This window comes from Electrophorus electricus, chromosome 4 (genome assembly GCF_041902795.1).
Source record: "Electrophorus electricus isolate QZ-2024a chromosome 4, ASM4190279v1, whole genome shotgun sequence".
Classification (NCBI taxonomy): domain Eukaryota; kingdom Metazoa; phylum Chordata; class Actinopteri; order Gymnotiformes; family Gymnotidae; genus Electrophorus; species Electrophorus electricus.
In genome coordinates this window covers 32615755-32634908 of record NC_137500.1, presented here as the reverse complement: position 1 = coordinate 32634908, position 19154 = coordinate 32615755, and the positions used below count along the sequence as shown (strand labels likewise).

Here is a 19154-nt window from a genome sequence, read left to right as displayed (position 1 = left end):
AGGCGTTGTAACCTGAGACAAGTGTAGAGTGTTGTAACCTGAGACAGGTGAAGGCGTTGTAACCTGAGACAAGTGTAGAGTGTTGTAACCTGAGACAAGTGTAGAGTGTTGTAACCTGAGACAGGTGAAGGTGTTGTAACCTGAGACAGGTGAAGGTGTTGTAACCTGACACAAGTGTAGAGTGTTGTAACCTGAGACAGGTGAAGGTGTTGTAACCTGAGACAGGTGAAGGTGTTGTAACCTGAGACAGGTGAAGGTGTTGTAACCTGACACAAGTGTAGAGTGTTGTAACCTGAGACAGGTGAAGGTGTTGTAACCTGAGACAGGTGTAGAGTGTTGATGGTTAATTTAAAGTTTAAACATGCATTCTGTGATCAAATATTCATTTTACTACTGTGCTCTTGTTGCTGTACTGTTGTTGTTTTTTTTTTATCTTAAACAATACAGACACATGTACTGTAGTGTAATTTGTAAAAGGTTGAAGATCCAGTGGAGGCCAAAGGAATGAAATGAAGAGAGTCCATGACCAGAGTCAAGCTGCTCGGCACGACGCTCATCTGCTGGACGCGAACCTTTCTGTACATCACCTTTCAATTTAGCACCGCGCTCCCTCACACACTCTCTCATTCCCACTTCCTCTCTGTCTCTCTGACTCTTATCTTCTACTCTCTCTCCCTATCTCTGACACACACACACACACACACACACACACACACACACACACACACACACACACACACACACACACACACACACACACACAGACAGCCACAGGACCCATACTATGGCTTCCACTTCTCCAATTATCATGTGTATAATAAAAAGGTTTTCTCTCGCAAGCATCCAGTGGGCTACATGCGTCATACGCAGGCACTGATCTGTCAGCCGTCCTGGGAGATGGGTACCTGCTCATATTTACGGAGGATGAAAAGAGTGCTGAAATGGCATCGTGAGCCTCGCGCTTCCGCCCAGGAGACGGGCGATGGGTTATGAAAGGGCTGAGTGCTCTTCGTGCTCCTGCCATTAGCAGTCTGTTACGGGGTTCTCCTCTTTAAAATATGTGAGCAGATATCAGTGCACTATTATTCATAATTGTTGTAAACTGTTATCAAGATTATCAATGAAATAAGAGGTATACATAGGTAAGAAACCTTACTGCACTTAGTAATATAGACCAGTGGGTTGGTTGTGGTGTAAAATAAGTTACTGAAGCATTTCTACCTCTGCTTTTTTCATGTTTACAAGTGAATTTTAACAACTTGCTAACTTGTCACTTTTTTACTTTCGTTTACTAGACGCGATTCGCTTGGCAACAGCGTTATCTTGGCAACAACACAAACAGCGTATACCGCAAACTTTGTGTTCAAATTTAGCTTCCCAAGTAATGCAATTTTCTATCAAACGTCGTTTGCCTTAATTGTTTGTTATATTGAATAGTACGCGTGGGCTGTGAGCACCGTTGCAAATCCATTTCTCCCGAACCAAATTCTATCAGCCATCTGGCGAGGCTTAGTACTTCCTGCTGCTATAACACACATGGCAGCCCCCCGTCCCGTCGCGTCCTGCCCCGTCCTGCCCCGTCCTCCACCCTCAGGCCATTGTTGCCTTCTCCACCGTGCCCGGGTTAGTCATGAGGCTCTCGCAGTTCAGGGCGTGTTATGAAACGGAAGCCGCGGGAAGCTCTCATCGAATTAGCGCCGCAGCTGCGATCCACAGCTACTAACGGCTGCGTAAAAAGCCCGCGACCGGGAAGGTCGGCGAGACGGCGCGCGCTGGAGCGAGGACCTGTCCGATTTAATAACGCGTGTGAGTCACTGCTTTAAACAAATAAATAAAAATGTAAAAATAAATTTTAAAAAAAGCAACGCTCACCGACTTGAGATCTTTCTGAAACAGCCGATATCCAGCTTTTGCAGGCTAGACTGCGAGGATGAAGACGGGTGTTTCTGGGCTCCCTGTTGTATGGGGTCACAGATTGTCCCCTTTATCTTGCCAGTCAGTCAAAGGGGCAGAATTGTGTTTAAAATGTATTTTTAATAAAGTCCCACTTCTTCCCCCTATTCTGTTCATTTCCGTCTCTCTGTTTTACTCTTTCTGTTCTCTCTCTCTCTCTCTCTCTCTCTCTCTCTCTCTCTCTCTCTCTCTCTCTCTCTCTCTCTCTCTCTCTCTCTCTATCTATCTCAACACCCTCTCTATCTATCTATCTATCTATCTATCTATCTATCTATCTATCTATCTATCTATCTATCTATCTATCTATCTATCTAACACCCCCTCTCTCTATCTATCTATCTATCTATCTATCTATCTATCTATCTATCTATCTATCTATCTATCTATCTATCTATCTATCTATCTATCTATCTATCTATCTAACACCCTCTCTCTCTCTCTCTATCTCCATCCCTGTCTTTCTCTCTCTCTCTCTCTCTCTCTCTCTCTCTCTATCTATCTATCTATCTATCTATCTATCTATCTATCTATCTATCTATCTATCTATCTATCTATCTATCTCAACACCCGCTATCTATCTATCTATCTATCTATCTATCTATCTATCTATCTATCTATCTATCTATCTATCTATCTATCTATCTATCTATCTATCTATCTATCTAACACCCTCTCTCTCTCTCTCTCTATCTCCATCCCTGTCTTTCTCTCTCTCTCTCTCTCTCTCTATCTCTCTCTCTCTATCTATCTATCTATCTATCTATCTATCTATCTATCTATCTATCTATCTATCTATCTATCTATCTATCTATCTCAACACCCGCTATCTATCTATCTATCTATCTATCTATCTATCTATCTATCTATCTATCTATCTATCTATCTATCTAACACCCTCTCTCTCTCTCTCTCTCTCTATCTCCATCCCTGTCTTTCTCTCTCTATCTCTCTCTCTCTATCTATCTATCTATCTATCTATCTATCTATCTATCTATCTATCTATCTATCTATCTATCTATCTATCTATCTAACACCCTCTCTCTCTATCTATCTATCTATCTATCTATCTATCTATCTATCTATCTATCTATCTATCTATCTATCTATCTATCTATCTATCTATCTATCTAACACCCTCTCTCTCTCTCTCTCTCTCTATCTATCTATCTATCTATCTATCTATCTATCTATCTATCTACCACCCTCTCTCTCTCTCTCTCTTTCTCTCTCTCACTCCTTGTGCATATTTTCACACTTTCTCTCTGTTCTTCACACTCCTGCTCTCTGATCATTTGTTAACTGCTCTCACTTCTGTCACCAGAAAAGTTTTGTGTCATAGTTACGTTTCATTTGAATAATGTTGTGACATGTACATGTGAAGTGATTCTTTTGAGACGTAAAACTATATGTGAATTGTGATTTGTTTATGCATCGTCAATTCATGCCAGCTAGAGAACACAAGCTTGCTTCCTCATAGTCCTCATTTATGAGCTGGTTCTGGTGGGTTAAATGGATATAAGTGGCTGGTATTAAAATGTTGACTTACTTGTTAGTACCAGCGAATGTCTGCTAGCTCTGTGGAGAGAGAAATTGAACAGAGAGTTAGAATTATGGGAAACGTAGTGCCTGTACTGAATTTGAGTGACACTATTGTTTTTGTCATTGTTTGTGTCGTCAACAAGGTTAAACCGTAAAGGCCTTCATATTGATGCTTTACCCCCATGGGACACCTGCTCCATTAAATTTGATCCAGTGATGCCCCAGACCGAAGGCAAATGATATGTTGTAAAGAACTCTTCAACTGTTTCTCTGACAGTGAAGTTGGGGTGTAAGTTTGGAATAGTCTACTGTAGTTTCTATACCATGCTATTGTTTAGCATGTTAAAAGCATTTAGCACACTATTGTATTTCATGTTTTCTTTGTACACTATCAGATCCTGATCAATAATGTTATTTTCAAAACTGTAAGAAATATGTATTAAATTGAGTATTTATAAATGCACTAAAATCAACTATCTGGGGTTTTGCCCTGTGGTGTGACTGTCTGGGGTTTTGCCCTGTGGTGTAACTATCTTGGGTTTTGCCCTGTGGTGTGACTGTCTGGGGTTTTGCCCTGTGGTGTAACTATCTGGGGTTTTGCCCTGTGGTGTGACTGTCTGGGGTTTTGCCCTGTGGTGTGACTGACTGGGGTTTTGCCCTGTAGTGTGACTGTCTGGGGTTTTGCCCTGTGGTGTAACTATCAGGGGTCTTGCCCTGTGGTGTGACTGTCTGGGGTTTTTCCCTGTGGTGTGACTATCTGGGGTTTTGCCCTGTGGTGTGACTGTCTGGGGTTTTGCCCTGTGGTGTAACTATCAGGGGTCTTGCCCTGTGGTGTGACTGTCTAGAGTTTTGCCCTGTGGTGTGACTGTCTGGCGTTTTGCCCTGTGGTGTAAATATCTGGGGTTTTTCCCTGTGGTGAGACTGTCTGGGGTTTTGCCCTGTGGTGTAACTATCAGGGGTCTTGCCCTGTGGTGAGACTGACTGGGGTTTTGCCCTGTAGTGTGACTGTCTGGGGTTTTGCCCTGTAGTGTGACTGTCTGGGGTTTTGCCCTGTGGTGTGACTGTCTGGGGTTTTGCCCTGTGATGTGACTGTGTGTTTTTGCTGTCAGGCAGCAAGTGGGAGGAAATGGGAAGCAAGTAAATTGGGAGAAAAGTGGATTTTTAAAAAGTTAGGAAAGTGCATTAGAGCAGGGCTCGGATTTAGGGCACGGTAACCTAATCAAACATGTCATAAATTGCAGGTTTCCATGGCACACCTGTGTGAGCGTACAGCAGTGCATGCGGCAGGCTGTGTTCAGCTGTGCCTCTCACACCGTCAGGCTTGCATCATGTTCATGCAGCAGGCCAGGACTCTAAATTGGATGGCTGTCTACTGGCTCAAAGCACCAACCAATTAGGCTGTGGAGTCCAGCAGTGGTCTCACCAATCAACACAGTAACACCTAGCTTTCAGGAGGCATCACAATCCGCAGTTACTGGCAGCACCGATGCCTTTATATTAGTTGGTTTCGAGGCTCGTGGGAGGCTAACTACACTAGATCAAAGGACTAGGTAGACAATCAGGGCTAAAGGCTATTTTTGCTGATGACTTTGCATCTTTCGACTAATCTCCATACCCCCTTTTTTAAAGAGTTCTTTTTTTCCTGTTATTTTGGGTGGAATACATTTGTAAGCACTTCTTCCAGAGAGGAGGATCAATAGTCGTGTTTGTAGAATGGTTTGTTTGACAAGGACAATCACCTTCTCACTCCGAATGCCGAAAGGGTCTTCCAGAGAAACCAGGTAAGCGTCGCGGCCAGTTACGGTCCGTCTAAATAAAGCCATCATAGCCGGGACCTGATGAACGTGGACTTTATCTAGAGCTGGCCGGCACACAGAAAGAACAGGCTTCTATCTCCCTTCTCTTAGCTGACCTGTAACCCGAACGGGGATCTCTGTGTGTTCGTGAGAGGGGCTGTCACTCGGAGGGCAGCGACGGAAGGAGACAGAAAACGTCTTCCTCATCCCATTTCTGTTGTTTTTGTTTCTAAACATCTGGGTTAATGTGCTGGGAGTGTTGGTGCCTGCACAGGCAAGCAGGGGACGGTGGAGTGTGTGTCAGGAACTTTAGGGTGTGTCACCAATGATGGTGTGTTTGTGTGTCAGGAACGATAGTGTGTGTCAGGAACGATAGTGTGTGTCGTGAATGGTGGTGTGTGTGTGTGTGTGTGTGTCAGGAATAGTAGCGTGTGTCAGCAGTGATGGCACATGCGTTTGTCAGAAATGATGGTTTGTGTGTGTGTGTGTGTGTGTGTGTGTGTGCAGGAACAGTAGAGTGTGTCAGGAATGATGGTGTGTGTTTCAGGAATGGTAGTGTTTATGAGGAATGGAGGTCTGTGTGTCAGGAACAGTGGCATCTGTGTCAGGAGTGAGGGTGTGTGTGTGTGTTTGTTTCTGGCTGTGCTCCCTCTGTAAGATCCAATTGGATTGTAAAGACTGTGAGTCTTTACACTGGGACACGTCCCTATTAGAGTTCACTCAGTGTTCACGATAGCCATGTTCACATGGTGCTATTTAATGCTAATGTATTGAATGTTTAGTTTGCTGATAATGTTGTTTAATAAGAAGGTGCAGATGGTTTGCAGTGATACCACTGTTATCTTCTTCTGGGTCACTCCTCATTGGCCGGGTCAGAGTTTAATCCCCAGTGTTCTACATCAGACGCTGGATCGATAGGGGCAGAGAGAGCAGATCCTGGGTGCAGCAGTACGGCACCCGCGACCGACCTGCTCCACCTCCTAATCAAATCCCCGGGGTGACCCGGAGTGTCTGGCTGGCTGGAGCCTCAGCACATGCAGCAGACCACTTGGGTGGGACTCTGGCGGGACTCTGGATTCTGGTGAACAGCGTTAAGCATGCGTGTGAACAGTTCAGAAAGTACGTGTTCGTGACTCCGACTTCACCAAATGCCCTGTGAATCTGAGCGGTGAAATGAACACGCAAGACAAGCGAGTGAGTTCGCGTGAAGCGCGTAGCCTTCTGTCCTTTGCTGACAGTGTGCTTCTGTCTTTTTTAGTGATTTTTTTTTTTTTTTTGTTGGATTCAAATTTCCCCACAAATAGGTTCCGTAGTGTTACATCAGGTAAAGGTTAAGAGAAGACTCTGGCACTGGTGGTGTTTCTAACAGACACAGAAATTATCCTCTACCTCATTCACTCCGTTCCTATCAGTTGTGTGTTTTAAAGGTCAGAGGCAAATGTTGACAGTTAAGGAGAGAATTCAAATGAATGCCACTTTCAGAAGCATAAACTTTTTCTACTTTTGCCCTGAACTCTTCCTCCGTGGTGTACTCCAGCCTTTGTGTGAGCTGTATCTCCACTTGGAAGCTTTTTGAAGCTGCACAAGCCGCACTTTGCGGCAACAGAGCCAGGTGCTGTGCCTCGGTAGCCACCTCAGACATGCAGTTTCTCCCTCCTTAAGAAACAGGTCATATAAGGACAGGTCACTGTGACCTCTGGCCTGTCTTTTCTTGCTGCTTTCCCACACCTGCATTTCACATTTGGGTCCTGATGTGATGGACCCCTCACCTTTGTTCACCAGTTACGCTTATGGCATTTATCTGATGCTTTTATCCAACACAACTTACAATTCTGTCTGAACACAACATGAGTAATTGAGGGTTAAGGGTGGCAACAGTGGCAAACTTCTGATTACTAGTAGAGCACCTTAACCACTGAGACACCACTGCCCCCGTTTGAACACATTCTCTCGTAACCAGTCACCTTTAACATTCATTACAGCGTGCTTACTTAATAAATTACAGCAGCTATCTAAATAATAAGACTGGACTTTAAAAGTTTATTCTGTCATTGGGGTTACAGTTTAGAATCCCTAGTTCTCTGCTCAGCCATCTTTTTTTTTTTTCTCTCTTTACAGATTTGGAAATCTGGGAATAGTATTAAGCAGACATGATGAAGTGTTGGAACAGCTGGCGTCCATGTTTGTGAATTAGAGCAGGCCTCTGACAGACCATCTGCCTCTGTGCTTTCATTTCACCCATGAATCCCTTCTCTTTGGACACCACCGCTGCATAATTGAGTTTAACAATCACCAGCCCTGGCCTGACCTGTCCCCTGGCTCTGTGTGTGTGTGTGTGTGTGTGTGTGTGTGTGTGTATGCGTGCGGGGACCTGTGCCCAGCCCCTCTCTCGCGGGGGCGATTAACGGGCCCGCTTTAGAGAGCATGTCTGGAGGGTGTGTTTGTGACCAGGTGTCTACTCGAGACAGTCTTATCAGCCGTGTGCGGAGAGCAGATGTGTGTAGAAATAAAGGCACCATCACCCAGACCCCCACCCCTGGCCCCCCGGGTCCGTCTCTCTGTCGTTATAAAGCTAGTTCACTCCTCCACTCTGGTCCTAACGATCTTGCTTTACGGTTTTTATGGGCAATTTTCAATTACTTTACTTTGGTTTTTCTGCACCTGACAAATTTTCCCGCACCATCAATATTTTCACATCTTTTTACTATCGGGGGACATTTTTTAGCCACATACAGGTAAATACATGCCCCACCTCCCACATCACCATCTCCACAAACACAGCTGTCATAGCCGCATGAAGACAAGAACTTTCTGTATCCTAGGAGAGCGAAGCACATGACAAAGTGACTAATTCCAGCCAGGACTGACAGACTTGCTCTGCTGTCTGACGAGGGGCATTGTCCGCTCACCCCGGGGACTACCAGATGTACACTGTCACTTTTCTTCCCTTACCTCTTCATTTAAAACTAGTCCTGTAAAGATTTCCTAGCACATATCACCACCATCACTTTCTCTCTCCCTCTCTCTCTCTCTCTCTCTCTCTCTCTCTCTCTCTCTCTCTCTCTCTCTTTGTTATGCACAGCTTTACCTTAAACTTGTAACGTATACCTTTCAGTAGTGTTAATTCCCCTGTATTTGTTGACTTTGTGTTCTGAGTCACTGTGAAGTGTGTGTGAAGATACTAAGCTTTAGTATCTTCACAGGCCTCCCGTTAAAGACTCCGCGTGGTTTGTTTCCGGGTCGCTGCCTTTGAGAAGGACGCACTCAGACAGTCGGCAGATCATCACCTCTGTGCTCCATGTGCAAATCAGGGCTTTTTCACAAGCTCTCGCCTGCCTGTGTGACCCATTTTGAATGAATTGAGGCATCTATCAGTATTAGGCAGCCTTGCCTTAGTCCAAATGGGCTTTGCTGATAAGAGTGAAGATTCCTTATTTCCCAGCAGTCATGCAGGATATGAGCCGATGGCTACAGCAGATCAGCCCTGAAATCCTGGAGGTTGTCGGGGTTTTCGGCAGAAAGTGTAGACCATATGCTGCGCTCACATCACCATGATACAGCTTGGAGCTGTATTCCCGCCAGCGTTCTCCAGCGGATTACCGGGAATGAGTGTAAATGACTTTTTTAGCTTTATATTCATGTGTATTATTAGAGACACCTTTCACGATTGGAGCTTCCCTGTATGGAAATGAAACAAGTGACCATGGAATGCAGCGTAAAATTAGGTGAGCATGTTTTCTGTGGATCAGTGAAAGAACATTGGGATATTAGAATGGAGAAAGGGAGAGACTGAGAGAGCAGAGCTGCTGTGAAGGAGGTGTGGTCATCTGCATTAGTCTAGGTGGGCCAGGGTTTTAAAAAGTCACCAACCTTGTGGTGTTTTATTTTTTTGTGCAAAGGTGTCGAGAGTATTCCGAATATGATGTAATCAAGGAGAAGCATCCACTGAGAGGGGAACTTGTGGATGTAAACATTTCCTTGATGAAATGGGTCAGAGGAGGTTGTCCAGAATTGTTGTAATGAACAGGCGACACACATTTACATTTACATTTACAGCATTTAGTGTATTCCTCATAGAATTCACACTAGTACAGTACAGTAGGTTAGAGGCCAAGATACCAATGAACTAGAACACTGTAGAAATACAGGGATCACTGCTGATGACTAGAAGTACAAAATACATAAGGTCTATCTTAGACAACGATAAGTGCAATAAACAATAAGTACTAGTTATGTTAAGTACTAGTATGTTAGTCACCATCAGTGTTACAACAATACCCTACAATAAGTACTAATCCTGCAGTCAAACAAATTGCAGCTGAGCACAGCCAGTACAGTGGTGGTGTGGGGAGCGTTTTATGGCACACCCTGGATCCTCTGACAGTTTGGACAGGGGGACGTACCTATCTGTAGCTGACCAAGTTCATCCCTTTGAGGTCATTAAGAGTGTTTATAAGAAAATGTGGTCGAACACTGAATTAAAAATATTAATAACATCAAACATAATGGGTCAGAGAGATTCCATGTCCTTATTAAGTGGGCTGTATGCAGGGCAGGGGCCTCTGTAGGGTGCTCTGTAAGCTTCTGCAACGAAATCTGTGTAAGTCTCTGCAGACCTCTATGTAAGACACATCATCTCTCCACCAGGTACACGGTAGTAGAGAAAAACAAACTTATGTAATATGAAGACATTTTTAAACAGAGAGAAGTCTTCTTTTGGACTGTAGTGGTACCAGGCTCCTACTGGTATAGGTATCGAATATCAATCAAAATGTGTTGGTTTGGTTATAGAGGGAGAGACTTGAAACACTAGTATGTAAAATTACAATATCACTCCTCAAAACTATAAAAATTTGGGTGGTTTCAGTTATTGTCAGACGTTCTCCGGAGGTGCCTCAATAATGCATGTTAACATTACCCTGTTATAAAGAATGGGACCTGCTATTCTCTTGTACTAATACTCAAGTCTGCATCTTTATTCTTGAATGAAATAGAAATTATTACTGCAGCATGTAGAGGAAGATAGGAACTTCATGGCAGCCAACTAACTTTCCAAGATTCCTGCCAAACGATTTCAAAACCTAGTGGAATCTGTGTGTGTGTGTGTGTGTGTTTGTGTGCACATGTATGTGTGCACGTTTTTTTAAAAGCATGTTGTAATGTTATTTTTCTTGTTTTATTTAAAAGCTCTGTAATAATGGTGAAAGGATCTCTAAGGAGATTCTTCCTCCTTAAATATGCACATGTAAAACACCAGAGTATCTTGGAGCATTTTGAAACCAGTCTAATGTAGATCATAACTGAATTCAGAGCGTTGATATTTTGGAGAGAGAGATGTTTGGAGAAAATGAAGGATTCATTACGCTGACTGAATCTTTTAATTGAGTGCTGTCTGATATATGTACGGTAGTGTCTAGTTCATAAAGGGCTTTCATCAGGATAATTGAAATGGACAAATTACACTCAGCGTAGTCAAAATAATGTTTCTCACTGCACTTTGCTGAAATGCCTTTAGTGCAGTAAACACTTAAAGTCCCCTCTTATAGAAGCTTGTAGTGTGTTGGGTCTTTACAGGGGAGCACGTCTGAAAACGTTTAGCTCATATTTATTCATCACACTCTGGAAGGTTCTCAGCCACCTGGCTTCAGCCCTGATCGGTTCTACTTTGTACAAAACTGAAGGCAGAATTCAGAACCACAGACCCCAAGAACTAGTCACACACTTCAGAATTCTCCACATTGAAGAAGTGCGTGTGTGTGTGTGCGTGTGTGTGTGTGTGTGCATGTGCGTGTGCGTGTGCGTGCATGTGCATGCGTATGGGAAGTGTGATTCAAATTTGCAGAATTCACAGATTGTCCTGTGTTGATCAAAATATTCACCTCTAAAGGATAAGCACTGTTAAGGTTTTGTCTGACATCTGGACTATTCCAGTATGCTGAGGTCAAAGAACACCACCATGAACCAATACCTCCAGAGTGACCAGTAATGCAGGCTGACTGGGAAGGCTCTCCCATCTCCCAGGAGTTGTGGCGTGGCACTTAGCTCGCACGCACCCTGTCCGATCTGTCCAGCTCATCAGAATTCTGTCCTCACCACATAGGAATTTGCACTTCCCAGAGCGTGCAGGCACCCATATCCCGGCAACAGTGTGGGGGAGGTGAGCATCACCGTCCAGCAGGTGTCTTGTGGCGTGTGCCAGGCTTCCCAATAACCAGGAGCTGATTGAGTTCATAACCCCTGCCTCCCCCGCTCAGGTGAAGAGGTGTCTGCATCCTTCTCTCGCTCACACACTGCTGCTTCAGCACAAGGCCTGATAGCAGATTTTATCTCCATGCACACACACACACACAGACACTGAGAGTAAATCAAACCAGGGTTGAATCATGTTCCGAACTAACTACATTTAAATGCAATTCTGTGTAACTCTAGATGTTGGCACAGGCGCTGTGTGTGTCTGGGGCTTACACAACCACAGGCCATACCCCGAGGGGAGTGCTGTGGAACACATGCTTGTTACAAGCGGGATTTGCAACGTTAGTCTTCCATTTAATTTGAACTGAGCTGCCATCTATCTTTCCCTAAGCATGTTGAATTGATGCAGTGTATAAAAAGTGGCATACAAATAAACCTGCCATGCTTTGCCATTCTTTAGAGGGAACAGGAAATGGGCAATCCCATCTGCCTTTTCTGTAGAAAAAAAGTTCCAAGATTCATTTGCAATTATCTTGCAATTCAGTTGCTATCGTCATTATGTCTATATATGCATTCAACAGCCAGTTAAGTGGGAGCAATATTATCAAAGTTATTAATAAACACGAGAGACCTGCCAGTCATCAGACACCCCGTGGGCACAATAAGCCAAAAGAAGAACTGGAAACTGCCGACATTGACTCCAGAAAACTCCACCCAAGGTCCAGCGTCCAAAGATTGTACACCAGCTGGAAGGAGGGAGGAGGGGTCTGCAAAGTGTAAGATCTACTGTCCAGGAAGTGACGTGAGACATCCAAGAATATGTCCAAGCAGTGAACTCAAGGATGAGCTGATCAGATGGGGGACTCGGTCACCATGGAAGCAGAGGACGTGCCATGAAAAGATAAGCCCTTCAATAAAATGTACCATTGAGAGATAGCAGAGATGGCTGACCTAAGACAATGCTACAAATGGCTGGAAGAAGCAGGACTGAAGGACAGCACAGAGGCACTATTCACAGAAGCACCAGATCATCCACTAATCCCCGGTCAATTAAAGTAGGGGTGTATCACCCCAGAAAAGACCCAAAACACAGACTATGAAAGGAGCTTCTGAGGCAAATCCAGCAACTAGCAACATACAGTAAAACCATACACTGAGAGACAACAGGCAAGGACCATACTCAGGAACACGTGAAGGGGTCATACACGGGAACATCTGAAGGGACCAAACACAGGAACATGTGAAGGGGTCGTGCACGGGCACATCTGAAGGGACCAAACACAGGAATATGTGAAGGGGTTGTACATGGGAACATGTGAAGGGGTTGTACATGGGAACATCTGAAGGGACCAAACACAGGAATATGTGAAGGAGTTGTACACGGGAACATCTGAAGGGACCAAACACAGGAACATGTGAAGGGGTTGTACATGGGAACATCTGAAGGGACCAAACACAGGAATATGTGAAGGAGTTGTGCACGGGAACATCTGAAGGGACCAAACACAGGAACATGTGAGGGGGTCATGCACGGGAACATCTGAAGGGACCAAACACAGGAACATGTGAAGGGGTCGTACACAGGAACATCTGAAATGGGTCATACACAGGAACATGTGCAAAACATATGAGCTGCACACCATCAAGTCCAAATGAGAGGAACCACTGGAGAACAGCAAGGCTGAGATCTTGTGGGACTTCCAGATACAGATGGATACACAAGTAATGGAAAATCAACAATATATCATGATAGTAGACAGCAGTGGTTATAAAGGTGGCCATCCTGAGTGAGGCAAACAGCCACAGGAATATGAGAAGTTGGAAAAGTACATTTGTGCTGCTTTATTGACTGCATGTGCAGTTTCTACCTGGAATCTTCTTCATAACAAAAATTCTTATTGTTCCCATTCAATTGACTCCCATTTAAATGACTCCCATTAAAATGCCTGTTGATTCACATGCCTTCTTATCCCATAGAGGTACTTGAATGTTACTTTTTGTTTCTGCGTCATGATTCATATGTGATTAGTGAATTCCAAGTACTGATATACCGTTCTGATATAGAGGTCTGATATACAGATTTCACTTCCCTCTGTCAGCATCACGTTTCCTCATTTGCCTTCAGCCAAGCACACCTCTCCATCTCAGTTACCATTCCTGTGTCCTTGATCTAGGTCCTGGCCCAACAGATAAGTCAGTCGGTGTTCCTTTCCATCCTGGTGTACAGTTTAATATTGTCCGTGTACAGGAGGAGGCTGATGGCAGTTCACCTGAATTTGTACCTGTTCCCACTCTTACTGAGGATGTCACACTTACTGACGTTATACAGTTCTGGGCATTTGAGTGTCCAGGTATGTGGCACTGAGCCATGTGCTTGTAGTTAATTTAGGCAATGTTTAGGTTGGTCAATCTGGTCTTGCAGTCCTGCTGGATAGCGCTATATGTCAGTAGGTGGTGTTATATGTCAGTAGGTGGTGCTCTATGTCAGTAGGTGGTCCAGTGATCGTATACCTGCACATATGTTCGTTCAGCTTGGTGTTCAGTGTTCCAGACTGGAGTTTCCATGTTGTGACAGGCAGGTTACTAGTCTGTAGTTGGATGGTGTTTGGCCCTTGTTGGGGTCCTTCATGGGGTCCCTGTCTACTGTTAGCCGCAGGCGCGTAGTTGCTGTCAGCTGGCTCATTTGATATTAGTTCAGCCATGTAGATTCCAGGGAGTAACTACAGTGTACTGTAGGTAAACAAATGTAAATGTTGTAAAATGTTCAGTGTACACAGTGTTCACAAATGAACAGGACATTCTGTAGAAAGGTCCTTCATTAGCTGTGCAAGCAAAGTGCTTCTGAAGTTCTCTGAGAAACTAGTTTATGTTCAAAGTAGTAGATGTTTAAATCACAACATTCATTCCATGGGGTTCTGAAGTTAAAGCTAGCTTCATTGAAATTTCTGAAGCCTGAGAGTGTAGATCAGTCCTTTTTCGTCACAGAGAGTTTTGTTTTTTTATGGTGAGCAGAGCACATGTGTATCTTCTGGAAAACCTGGTTTTGAAGCCAAGATTGGTCACTGTCCACTGCCTACTCTACAAATGGTGTCAGAAGTGGACTGATATCATGAAGGTTCCCGTAGTGAAAGGAACCCCCTGCTGTGAGAGGAAGTGTGAAGCCCAGTGAAAACCTGCTGAGAAATGTGGGTGTGGCCTTGCTGAAATATGTGGGTGTGGCCTTGCTGAGAGACACAAGGAAGTTGTAAAGCGCAGACTTGCATTTCTCGTAGGAGGGAGTAGTGTGTGTGTGTGTGTGTGTGTGTGTGTGTGTGTGTGTATTTACACACACCATAGGAAGCCCCATGGCTAGGCTGGTATTTTAATTATATTATTTAAATTTTCTGTTGTACCTGTCCTATCCTGGCACTTATATTTGCTTTTTGTTAATGACATATGAGCAATGCTGACGATTACAAGAGTAATTCACCCTTGTGCACCTTACAAATGGACAAAGAGGAATGCCCAATAACCAGACAACTTTTCACATTTAAAACATGTCAGCTTACAATACTGCAATCCTTTCATTTACTAATAATACTGTTATTTTTCCTAATACATTACGAAATGAAGGCTGGAGGTCTAGTTAAGAAGGAAACATCTCTGAAGGGCTTAGTGTTATTTTCCCACTGCCTCTGTCAGATCTTAGACCAAGCGTTGCTCCATCCAAGATGGAGGCCGCTGAGATCTGCACTGATTCCTCTGCTGGGATGCATCATATCCAGACGGGACCTGGGAGATCTCCAACCCCATGATGTCTGGCTTACACACAATCCATCCACCTTTTGCTTTTTAGTTTAATCTCCTTTGTTCTTTTTCTTTTTCTTTTCTATATATTTTTTCCTTTCGGTGCACCCCAGTGAAATGCCTGAAGCTCCTGGTGGCCATTTTGGTCACTGTTGTGTGGACATAAAAGTCATGGAGAGAGAGAGAGAGAGAGAGGGGGGGGGGGAGTGAGAGAGAGAGAGAGGGAGAGAGAGGGAGAGAGAGAGAGAGAGAGAGAGAGAGAGAGAGAGAGAGCATGAGGGGGGAGTGAGAGTGTTGGGGGAGAGACTGCACAGAGCTCAAAGTCAATAGAGGAGAGAGTCACAGAGAGAGGAAGAGAGGATGAGAGAAGGGCACGCGGGTGTTAATAGAGTTGAGGCTGGAGGTGGAGGAGCGGGTGGAGCGGGTGGAGCGGGAGGAGCTCCCAGGGCTGGGCTGGTCTCCGCCGTGGCCTCTGGTGCAGAGACAGTGTTGACAGGTAATCACTGAGTGTCAGCCAGGAGGAGAGAACACACACAACACCACCGAGCTTTGTGGTCGGGCCTTTTTATCTGTAATGAAGGACAACTGATAAACTGTCACAATAATCCTCAAAATCTCATCTGGAATTTCTGAAGTGAGAGTCTCTCCACAAGCTTCCAGACAAAAAAATCCTCCAGATGTGGCAAATGACACAGTGAACATTCCCATCTTTCGAGGCAACAAATTCAGTTTCTCATTCTTTTCGCCCATCCAGCTAACAGCAGCAAAGCGCTTATTTGCCTGATATGCTGCAGATGTCCATATGTACCATAGACGCGCAACGCTCTGTTAAAAAAAAGTGCCATTCAATCAAACCTTCTGTTGGATCGCTGGATTTTTCATCTACTTTAGGTGTTTTATTCCTGGACTTTTTGTGCCTGTGACTCATTATGGTTCGGCGCAGGGTGTAGGGTGTGATTCATGTCTTTGAAGTTCACAGATTGTGCTGTTTCCCAGAATGTCATCACCCCTCACTCTGGGGTCTCACATAATAGATAGCTGTGTGCAAGCCCATAAAACCCACTGTGATTTTTCTTTATGTGATAAAACACAGAAATGGGGCAGTACATTGAAACTAATGTCATATTCTGTTCTGAAGGAGGCTACATTTCTGTTCTTGATAATATCCTTTCTCTTTCTCTCCTTTCTTTCTCTTTCTCTCCTTTCTTTCTCCATTTTGTCTCCCTTCCTCCTTGCCTCCCTCCTTCCCTCCCTCTCTTTCACTTTCACCTTCTCTCCTTCTCTCTCTCTCTCTCTCTCTCTCTCTCTCTCTCTCTCTCTCTCTCTCTCTGCCCCCCCCCCCCCCCCTTTCTCAGGTGCATTGGCACTGAGACCCTCTTTCTGAGAGGAATTGCACCGGGTAGGGGGCAGATATTCGATCCAGCGATCTCCATGGGGTCATCCAACCCCCGGTCAGCGATGGTGTGACAGCCCATCTCTCCTGCTCTGCTCTTTCCGGGGTGTGGACCCACTGCGTGTTGCACTACAGACGAGGCGTGTGTCAGAGGCAGCTCCCTGACGAGGCCTCACTTTCCTGAAGCATCCCGGCAGGGCCAGACACCCCACCGCGCGCCCCCCGTCACGGCTAAAGGGATGACTCCCACACTCACCCTTCAGGTATCTTCCTGTGCCGTCCTGTGCACCACCCTAATTGCCCGATAGGCTGGCATTCCTGGGCGTGCGCTGGTGACGGATATAACCTGGAGCGCTGGAGAAAGATCTTCCCCAATCAACACTTCTCTAGGACATTTCGCTGGCTGACAGGAGTGTGTAATGAAGAAGGATGGTGGCCATTTTGTGTCAGTGGGCTAGTTTGCTGTCATTTAACAGTGGAAGGCAATAGCGCACTGAGCCTATTAGAAGGAAGTGCTGTAGTGATTTGACATGTCTCACTGTTTAAGGAGAACTCATCACTCTTAATGTCTGGCCAAATACGTTCGTTTAACCGTCTCTGCCTTTGCGGTGTCGTCAGACAGGGACAGGCATGCAGATATGAGCATATCCTGGGTAGCACCTCAAATTCAGTGAGCTCCAGGTCCTGTGCTATGGTTGGGTTGTAGCTGTGCTGTGGTTATGGTGGGGTTATTATTTCTGTTTTTTTTTATTTAAGTCCTTTGTTCCTAAAGTGTATTATAGTAACGTATATGTTCATTATTGAAATTAGCCTTGTTGTTCAGTGCCTGTGTTCCAGCCGGAGGCGACAGCCTTACTGCAGAATGGACACCACTGCACAGTGCAGCACATTATGTGTTTTTCTTCGTTCTGAATGCTTTTATTTTGCAATAACTAGCTGTGTTGAGGCTCAGAAAAGAAAGACCTCCCATCAGGCCCCCCACAGGCCTGTAGCCAATCACACTGGACGTGTTAACCCAGAGTTTCTACAGCTGCAGGTTACTGTGGGATACCGCGGGTTACCGTGGGTTTACTGCGGGTTACCATGGGTTACTGTGAGTTACCGTGGGTTACTGCAGGTTACCGTAGATTACTGCAGTTTACTGCAGGTTACTCTGGGCTTCTGTGAGTTTCTGAGTTTCTGTGGGGTCCCAGTGAAGGGTTTCTTATTTGGAGAGCTGCTCTGCTCACATATTTTAATCAGCAGCTCAAAATTGCTGAGAAATGGTCCAGGCCTGGCTGGCAGCTCTGTGCCGAGTGGATAAGATACTGTACTGGAGACGAGAAAAGGGAGGTGTCTACGCTACAGGGACCAAGAGTCTTCAACTCCTCATCTGTCCTCACAGGGCCTAAGCGTCTCCAATTCCTCATCTGGACCTGCATCCTGCTGAGATGGTTGGGGGGCATAGGACGGACGCTGGTTTGCTCAGACTGCGTCCCTGTGGGCATAAGAGGAGCCTCAGAAGAGTTTTGTGGGAGGAAGCATATAATTAAAAATTAATTATCTAGCACACCTGTTTGTAAATGGGGTTCCCAGGTGCACCGTCCTCCAGTGAGGAGTGTGTGTGTGTGTGTGTGTGTGTGTGGGAGTGGTGTTCTGGTAATCATTATTCAGAATGTTAAGCAGAATTCCTGTTCCAGCTCTGTGAGAGACTGCTGCAACAGGCAAGCATCTCTGCTGAAATGTCAGTGGTGAGGAGAGCGTTGCGTTGCCGTGGCGCGTTGCCGTGGTGTTCTGCTTGCCTCTGGGCTCTGCACTCTGCCATCTAGCCATGCCCGCCAGCCTTGTTCGACCTAGTTATTCTGAAAAAAAGAACCTCAGGACTTTGACACGTCAGATTTCTAGGATAGCTCATACGAGAGACGCAAGACGCACACACACACACACACACACACACACACACAGGAGCGTTAGCATCGGTTTTACTATTCCCCAAACCCTCACTGCCGGGAGCGTGCAAAGACGTTGCAGACTCGATCCGTCATCCCTTGGAGCTCTGGCTGCTGCCGTGAGGTGGGAATCTTTGATAAACTGTATCTTACCTTTAGTGCATCCAGGCTGCAGACATCAGTGAGACGTCAATTTGTTTGTTGTTGCTGTGGGTGTTTGTGTATTTGAGTTTGTATTAATGCAGAATACCTTCAAATCGGTAGGGGTGCTTGTCGCACATGTGTGTGTGTGTGTGTGTGTGATTCTTTTTTTGGTCAAGTCCAGGCATGCTCCTCCTGAGCCTGTATGCTTTCCTGTGGTTCCCACACTAGAGACACTAGAATGCACATTCCCTTCATACACTTCACACTCTGTCCCTTCTGAGTGTGCCACAGTCCACGCTGTGTCCCTTCTGAGTGTGCTACAGTCCGGGCTTTGTCCCTTCTGAATGTGCTACAGTCCAGGCTGTGTCCTTTCTGAGTGTGCTACAGTCCACACTGTGTCCCTTCTGAGTGTGCTACAGTCCG

At 45.2% G+C, this 19154-nt stretch overlaps 1 protein-coding gene across 7 annotated transcripts in view; it reads left to right on the top strand.

The window, feature by feature from the left end:
- Positions 1–19154, top strand: part of thsd7ba (thrombospondin, type I, domain containing 7Ba) — a 154022-nt gene that overhangs the window by 22000 nt on the left and 112868 nt on the right. For 6 of the 7 annotated variants that reach the window (XM_081713349.1, XM_081713344.1, XM_081713348.1 and 3 more), the window contains one exon: positions 16622–16922. The exons of the other annotated variant lie outside the window; for it this stretch is intronic. The gene's annotated coding sequence lies outside the window, so the exon portion shown is untranslated. The remainder of the gene's footprint in view (positions 1–16621; positions 16923–19154) is intronic. 7 annotated transcript variants of the gene reach the window in all.